Raw genomic sequence first — 8,982 nt, forward strand, 5'->3', positions numbered from 1 at the left:
GGGCCGGATCCCCCCCCCCCCCCCAACTCTTGAGGGACCCCCATTTTGGGAAACCCCAAAATCTGAGGGGCTTTGGGAAACCCCAAAACCTGCGGGAATTTGGGATACCCCAAAATCTGAGGGGCTTTAGCAAACCCCAAGAGCTGCAGGGATTTGGGATACCCCAAAATGTGGGGGTTTAGGAAACCCCAAAAGCTGAGAGAATTTGGGAAATCCCAAGAGCTGCCGGAATTTGGGAAAACCCAAAATCTGAGGGGCTTTGAGGAACCCCAAAACCTGCGGGAATTTGGGATACCCCAAAATCTGAGGGGCTTTGAGGAACCCCAAAATTTGAGGGGCTTTGGGGAACCCCAAAAGCTTCTGGAATTTGGGGAACCCCAAAACCTGTGGGGCTTTAGGAAACCCCAAACTCTGCGGGGCTTTGGAAAACTCCAAAAGCTGCGGGAATTTGGGGAACCCCAAAATCTGCGGGGCTTTGGGAAGCCCCAAAAGCTGCGGGAATTTGGGGAACCCCAAAATCTGCGGGGCTTTGGGAAACCCCAAAATCTGCGGGGCTTTGGGAAGCCCCAAAAGCTGCGGGAATTTGGGGAACCCCAAAATCTGCGGGGCTTTGGGAAACTCCAAAAGCTGAGGAAATGTGGGAAACCCTAAAATCTGAAGGAATTTGGGATACCCCAAAATCTGCGGGGCTTTGGGGAACCCCAAAACCTCCGGGTTTGCGCCGTGGCCAAGGGGTCTCGCTGCCCACCGGGCTCGGTGCCGTTCCCGTGTCCCAAAAAGTCCCTTCGAGGTGGGACCCCCGTCCCGGGGCAGCTCGAGGCTCATTCCAAGCCCTGCCTGTTAAAAACCCTTCTGGGGAAGGCAGCCCTGCTGTGAAATCTCGCTGCTGCAGGCTTTAATCTTTTAATAATCATAAATTGGGAATTAGCTCCGCACAGGCTCGGGGGAGGGCGGGCTCCTGGGCTGGAAAAGCTGCTGCTCCTTTTCCCCCCCTCTCCTCGCCCGTTCTGCAGGGTAAAAAATGAGGATTTTTGGTGAAAACACTCAGGAAAACACGGGCGGGTTTTGGCGGCTGAAAAGCGAGGGCGACCCGGCTGAGTTTGTGGGGATTGTTTGGGAGGAGAAGGGAAGCAGGCGCGGAATTGAATCCCCAGTGCTGGCCTGGCTCCTGCTCTGCTTTAACTCACTGCAATTAATCATTCCCAGAGGGAAAAGGGGAAAAGGGGAAAGGGGAAAAGGGAAGGAAAGGAAAGGAAAGGAAAGGAAAGGAAAGGAAAGGAAAAAAGGGCAAGAAAAGCCCTTGGAAGCGTTCCCGTCCCCGCGGCTGATCAGAGCCCGGGCCTTTCATCTCCGCAGCGATTCCAGGTGCTCTGGCACATCCAGGCTGCCGGAGCAGCCACGGCAGCGTGCCGGGGAAGCGGCACCATCCTCCCGCAGACATCAAAGCACAATTCATCCCTTTTCCTCTCCCTCCCCGAGGCACACGTGACCGCAGCACCAGCGATTCCGGGCTGAATTATGATTTTTTTTGCTACGTGGGAGGTGTTGTTTTTCTGGAGGAGTCCAAAGTGGAGGCCGTTCCTCTGGAGAAAGGGTGCAGGTTGTGTCCCTGGGGAGGAATAAATGTTATTAAAGGGCTTTTTTTGAGTGTTCCTTGCAAAGGTTCAGGGCTCGGATTGCTTCTGAGAGCAATAAACTGCAGAACAACAGCCCCTTGTGCAATCTCCCTGAAAATAAGGGAGGCTGTAAAAATCCTGGGAGGAAATAAGTCATGATAATAATAATAATAATAACAATAAAAATAAAAAAAAAATGATGCCTCTCCTTCGGCAGCTCGTTCTGAACGCATTAATTACATAATTACAGTTAAAAAAAAAAAAGAAAAAAAGAGTCACGAATGGAGGATTTCAGCAGAATCCACATCCAGTGGTGCAATCCCAGGCTGTGCTGCTCTCCAGAGGGAATTCCTGGGGATAACTCGGGAGAATTCCCGCAGCTCGGAGCCCCCGGCGTCACCCCCAGCCCCGCTCCTGCACCTCCCACCACCCCCGGCTACCAAAGCTCGGGGAGCCCTGGGGGAAAACCTCAATTCCTTGGGTTCAGTTGGAGCTGGAATTCTGTCCTCCGCCGGGAATGGCCTTTGGGATTGGGGCTTGGGGGGGGTTTTGGGTTTTTTTTGGGGGGGTTCTTGGGGTTTTTTTGGGGGGGTTCTTGGGGTTTTTTTGGGGGGGTTCTTGGGGTTTTTTTGGGGGGGTTCTTGGGGTTTTTTTGGGGGGGTTTTGTGGTTTTTTTTTTTTTTGGGTTTTGGGTTGGTTTTTTGGGTGGTTTTCCGAGGTTTTTTTGGGTTGGTTTTTTGGGGGTTTTCTGTGGGGTTTTTTTTGGGTTTTGGGTTGGTTTTTTGGGGGTTTTTTGGGTTTTTCGGGTTGTTTTTTTTTTTTTTTTTTTTTTTTTTTTGGGTTTCTTTTTGTGGTTTTTGTTGTTGTATCCCCACTAAACCCACATTTGGATGGGCCCAAGGCCGTTTCCCATTCCGCGGGGTTTTTTTACACCCTTTTAGTGGCGATTGCAGCCGCACAAAGGGGACAGGCTGGGGACACAAGGGACACGAACACCCCCCTGCCCCCTCCCGGGGCTCCGCAGCTGTGCCCAGCTGTGCCCGCCCCAAGTCCCCACCCCTGCAGCTGCAAAACTCCCAGAAGGAGCCCGGAAAATTCCCTGCTGGGAGCTGGGAAAAGATCCCGAATCTCAAAATTGGGATTTTTTGGGGGATATCAGCAAATGGGGGGCAGGGTGGGGAGCGCTGCTGAGCACAGCCTCTCCCTCCCCGGGGCTTTTCTTCCTCTAAGCCGCTTTTCTCCAGCCCAGCCCGTATTTTACATCTCTTTTCCATCTATTTTATCCCCACCCCGTGCAAGGTCCGCGGGAGATGCCAAGGAAACGAAGGCCAGGAGTGGCGAATCCCGGGCTGGCAGCTTTGATCCCAGGGAGTTTTTGCGCCCTTGCAGCTGGAATTGGAATTATTTCACTCTCCCCTCCCGCGATTCCTGCCTCGGAGCTACCCCGGCTTGGGATAATTCGGGTTTTCCAGCCCGTGCTGGGAAGTGGAAGCCTTTAAAGAACCTCTGGATGGAGACCTGGGATTTTCCTTCTTAGGGCTTTGTGTGCAAAGTCCCTGTGATTCCTCTCTGGCCATGGCCTATATATTTAATCTTGATCCCTTTAAAAAGCAAAAAAATTTAAAAAAAAACAACCCAAAACAACAAACAAATAAAAAACCCCCAAAAAACTAAAACTAAAACAAAAACAAACAAAAAAACCCCAAAAAAACTAAAACAAAAACAAACAAAAAAAAAAATCCAACCCCCCCTTCAAAAAAGAAAAAAATCCCCAATAAAAACAAAAAGAAAAACCCTCTAGTTCATACATGATTTTAAATAAAAACAGCTTAAAAGCTTTGAATTCTGACGGTGTGAGACGCGTTATTCATCCCCAAATCGGGGGCTGAGGACACGAGGCAGGGGACAGAGCAGGGGACAAACGCTGGTGGCCGTCCCCTCTTGTCCCTTTGATCCTAAACCCCATTTTATTGCATCCAGCCCGCTCAAAATTTGGAAAGGCCGCTGAAAAGCCTCGCAGCCCAAGGGGGGAAGAAGCTCATAAAAAGGTCCCGGGGGGCTGAGCGGGGTTTGTGTCGCTGTCCCCGAGCCCCTCCCGGCGCTGTTTGCTCTCCCATTGTTGGGGACAGCTGGGGCCGCTCGGCCTCTCCAGCGCTGTTTGCGCAGGGATTGCGCTCTAATCCCCCCGGGATTTCCCGGCCTTGATCCCATCCATCACCCCGGGATGTGTCACAGGGAATGCTGCGGCACAAATGAAGACGTTAAGGGCTGGCAGCTCGCGAGGAGGGTTTGCTGCTGGTTTTTTTCTTTTTTTTTTCTTTTTATTTTCGGATTTTTTTTTTTTTTTTTTTTTTGGCGGCCCATAATGGGGAACAAATTACAGCGCCGAGCATCCCCGTGGCCTCTTTTGTCCCCGCGGAGTTTCCAGCTCTAATCAGCTGAAATTAATTAGCAGGGGTCATGTGGCCGCCAAAATCCACCCCCCCACCTCCAAACAAGCCCAGGGCCAGGAAAGGCTTTGGGGGAAGTTTTTGTGTCCTGATCTGTCCCGTCCCTGCTGAGCTCTGCTTCTCCCATCCCTCCGGTGCCAGCTGGAGTCATTCCCAACAGCACCAGAGCAGGGAAAATCCCCAGGGATGGCTCCAGCTCGGCCATCTCCCAAAAATCTTATCCAAAATCTGGAGATTTCCAAAGCTCCGCAGCCGAGGCCGGGTCTCACGGGCCAGAGGCTCTTCCATCTTTTATTTAGATCTGATATTGGTAAAAAAAAAAAAAAAAAATCGTGGAAAGGGCTGTAAACATCGGGAATGGGCAGTGGGGAGCCCCAAATCCCTGGAATTGTTCGGGAATCGCGTGGATGCGCCTCGAGGACGTCACAGGGAGGTGATGGTTGGGCCTCGAGGCCTTTCCCAACCTTTAAAATTCCAGGATTCCCGGATCCCAGGGATCCATAGCCGTGCCCCAAGGTGTGCCTGAGGCCTCCCTCATCCCCGAGTTTCTCCCTGGGTTCCAGGAGCTCCCAGACCGGGCGCATTTGGAACCAAATCCCAGCAAACCCAGCAGCTCTGGGGGCTCCTCCCGCTCAAAGGGGAGATATTTCCAAGAAAATTCCTGTCTGCACTAATTAACTCCTCTTCATCCCGCCCCGCTGCTGTTAAGGACATCCTTTGGAGGGCCGGGAAGGAATCTCTTCCCATTAGAAACTGAGAATTTGGTGGGGTTTTTTTCCCCCCTCTTTTTCACGAAGAAGCAAATGGGCTTTAATTTCTTTTCTCCCCTCTTTTCCTCCTTCCCCGCCCTTGGAAATCCTCCTAAAAGGAAATTGCGGCGGCGCAGACAAAACCCCCTTTTGGAAGGTTTTGCCCCGGTTTTGTCTCTGTCGGTGCTGAGAGCTGAGGAGGAGCCGGCACACAGAATAGCCCAGCTGATTGAGACAGATGTTCCCTTCTTCTGCGAGTGCCAAAAACTCTGCCCGAGCGCGGATCTGCTGACTTTCCCTTCCCTGGAAAACATCTTGAAAAGGCGGCGGGGATGAAAAGAGGGAGCGGAGCCGCGTCCTGCCCGGATTTTCCACAGCCCGGGGTCCCTTTCACGGGGTCCTGTTCCTTTGGGGACAGAGAAAAGGGGCTGAGCCTCAGCCCTGCGTGTGCAGGAGGCAGAAAATAGAGTCAATTACAGCGCTGTGAGGCGGCCCTGGGCAGAAAATCTCCTGCCACGCCTGGCACCGATATTGTTCTTAATTATCCGCGGGGTTAAAGCCCAGCACAATTCCAGCTGCTCCCAGTGCAGAGCAGAAAATCCCTCCCTGGAGGCGGTGGACGTGGGGATGGGACGGTCCGGTGGGGTTTTAAGTGAGGATTTTTGGTTGGCACTCAATAAAATTGTCCCCGTGACAGTTTTATTGAGTGCCATGAGGTGGGGTGATGGTGGCATCGTCCCCTTCCTGTGCCTGGCACAGATTCCCAAGGGATTCAGCCCCTGCTGGGCGAGCTCCTGGTGGCTCATTCCTCCCTGGATGGGTCCTGCTGCTTCCAGAGCTTGGAAAAACCCAAATGCAGCGGGGAGCAGGGCAGTGATGGTTCCTAGGGGACAGGGCAGCATAAAAAACTCACGGAAATCCTTTTATCCCTCAGGTTTTCCAAGAAATCCTTTTATCCCTCAGGTTTTCCAAGAAATCCTTTTATCCCTCAGTTTTTCCCGGAAATCCTTTTATCCCTCGGGTTTTCCCACAGGTAAACCCCATCCTGCTCTGGCACCCAAACCCCCTCCTCTGCCATCCCCGACATCTCCCAGCCCCTCCGAGCTTCCCTTCTTCTCTCCTCTGTTCCCATACCTGGGGAAAAGCAGGGAGGGGGAAAAGCCACCCCCGCTATTTGCTTTTCTTTGAGCAGATTTGTCATTTTGCCATCTGCAGGCGAGCGTGCTCCCCCACAATGGGGTTTGTTTGACTTCCCTGCTAAAAGGGTTCCTGCTTTTTTTCCTCTTTTTTTTCTTTTTTTTTTTTTTTTTTCTCTCCAGGCCCTGTCCACGGCTTTTCCCCCGCCTCATTCCTTTCACTGGGGCTGTTGATGAGCTTGGCCTAATCAGATTAACTCAACCCAGACACAGCAGTGGCAGTTTATTCTCTTTTAAAAGGACTCCGCGGCTTCCTACAAACTTTTTGTAAACTCTTCATCTCCGGCTCAGCTCCTTTGTAAGCTGGATCCAATGGGGCCTTTGAGAGCCCCGCGCTGGCGGGGATGAGGAGCTGTTAGAATGGGTCACTAATCCAGAAGAGGGGAGAAATTCCTTTAAAGCCGCGCACTGAGGCATTGGGAGCACCCGCGGGAAGAGGGAGAGGAATTCCCGGAGAGCCGGGACATTCCACTCCAGCCCTGACATCGAATTTTTGGGGAAAGCCCGGCTTGTTTGCGCACCTGGGTGCTGGGACACGCTTTGGGGTCTGTCCTTTGCTCTTTCCCATCAAACAACCCTCGGGAGAAGCAAGGAAAACAAAGCAACAGCTCCAGGATTTTGGAATTTTGGGTGTTCTTCTTCTGGCAGGCACCAAGGAAAAAAATCTGTCTGGGACCTTCACACAGCAGAATTCCTGATCCAATCCAGAATCCCAACTGGGACCTTCATTCCTGATCCAATCCAGAATCCTGCCTGGGATTTCCACTCAGCAGAATTCCTGATCCAATCCAGAATCCTGGAATCACCGAGGCTGGAAAAGCCTTCCAAGGTCACCGAGTCCAAGCTGGGCCCAGTTTGTCCCCACCTTGTCACCAGCCCCAGGCAGGCATTCCTTGGGCACCTCCAGGGATGGGGACTCCAAACCTCCTTGGACGGCACATTCCGAACTTTCAGGCCTTTCCAGGGGGAAATTCCTCCAGGAGGAATTCCTCTTCCTCCCATCCTGTCACTAAAATGGGGCTGGGATATCTTTGGAGATGTTTCCTGGAACCTGGGACAGTGGGAAGTGTCCAGCCCACGGGACATGGGAATGGGAAGAGCTTTAGGGTCCTTTCCAACCCAAATCATTCCATTCTCTCGGTTTCCCGTTCCTCCACAGACATTCCTCCTTGTAAAAAAATAAATAAAAATCACATTATTAAATTTCCTTCTATTTGCATCATTCCACACCTTTTTCCCCCCAAGATTTCCCCTTCCGTGGCCGCCGTGACTTTGTGATTGGCACCTCAGGGCGGGCTCATTGTGGGGAGGATTTCATGGCATTCAGGGCAGTTTCCACCTCTTTAGAGCCGCGCAGAGCAGATTAACGTCGTGACTTCATCCCCCTGCCATTGTCCCCGCGGCTCCCAGTCACTCCGGGCCTTTGATAAAACTTGCCCCAGTCAGAACCGAGCAAAGAAAACCCCACAAAGCGCACAAAGAGCGCAACAACTCCCTGGGAAAAAAAAAAAAATAAATAAAAATCCCCCATTGTCTTCCCGGCAAAAAAGATGCTCATTTTTCATGGTATCAGCTTTATATTAAAAATTCAATGGGATGGCAAAAAGAGTTGTCTTCGCGGGGAGGGACGGACAGGACACCCAGCCTGGGCCACCTCCCCGCGGCGGTGACAGCGCTGTCCCTCCCTGCCTCGGGGGCTTTGCTGGGGACAATGGCACTCGGCTTCTCCTGGAGATTTTTGCTCTCCAGGGCTTGGAACCTGAATGCCCCAAATGTCCTTTTGAGGGGGAAAAAAAGTTCATTTTTGTTCCCTTTTTTCTTCGTGAAGAATGATGAGTGAAAGCTGTTGGAAGATAAAACGGGAATAACGGAGTGCAGGGTTTGGGTTTGGATTTGGAACTCGATGGTTTGTTCTTAAACTGAGCTTAACGTGGCTCTGAGGGAGGTTGTGGAGTGTGGGAGGCAGGAAATTGGGCACATCCAGAGAGAAGTGGCCAAAATCCCGGCACAGTTTAACCTGTGAGGTCCCAAAAAGCTGCCCATGAGTGGTGACATCAACCCAGCACCCCCCAAACCCTTTCCCCAGCAGGGATGGTGATCCCCACTCCCCTGAGCAGCCTGAAAAGGGAATTACTCCCACTGTGGAGGGAATTTTCCAGCATGGAAAACTCAAGCAGCCCCTCTGGAGAACTCCAGGACCATTCAGCCACCTCAAGGGGACACGAAATTCTCGACTTTCCAGGCTCTTCCCAAGTGTCCCGGCAGCTGCCTGGTCACTCCTGGGCTGGGATGTGACCCTGGATCCACAGCCTGGTTCTTCCCCCCAAGTCTGAACAACTGGAAACATTTTGTTTTAAAAAAATAAACAAAAACAATCAGGGAAAGAAAGGGAATTGGGGCTTGGGAAAGCCAGGATCTGTCCCGACCTCATTGTATGCTAATTGGGATTTTAACAAGGATTGCCCAGTGGCGAGCAGGTGGCCGGTGACAACTGGTGACAACGTGGCTGTGACTGGGGAGGGAGTGGTGACATCAGGAGAGGCTGGGAATGCGCTGGGCTCCTCCCGGCTGAGCGCTGCCTGCCCGTCTGGCGCCCCATGAATAATTAATCAATTAATGAGGCACCTCTGTGCTGCACGCTCAGCACGGGGGGAGCTGGAAATAAACCTGGAGCTGGGGAAAAAAAAAACGGGAGCTGGAATGGGGCGGGGAGAGCTGGGAGTCTTGGGGAACATTTTGGGATTACAGCCCAGAAGTGGGGTCAGGGTGGATATTTGGGACTGGGATATATGGAAATCATGGCCATGGAGACACTCATGGAGCTGGGAGGGGAATGAGCAGGAGATGGATGGGAAATGCAGCAGGAGATGGGAGGGAAATGCAGCAGGAACTGGATGGGAAATGCAGCAGGAGATGGGAGGGAAATGCAGCAGGAGAAGGAAGGGAAATGCAGCAGGAGATGGATGGGAAA

The sequence above is a fragment of the Pyrgilauda ruficollis genome, unplaced genomic scaffold (assembly GCF_017590135.1).
Source record: "Pyrgilauda ruficollis isolate IOZ18807 unplaced genomic scaffold, ASM1759013v1 scaffold297, whole genome shotgun sequence".
NCBI lineage: Eukaryota > Metazoa > Chordata > Aves > Passeriformes > Passeridae > Pyrgilauda > Pyrgilauda ruficollis.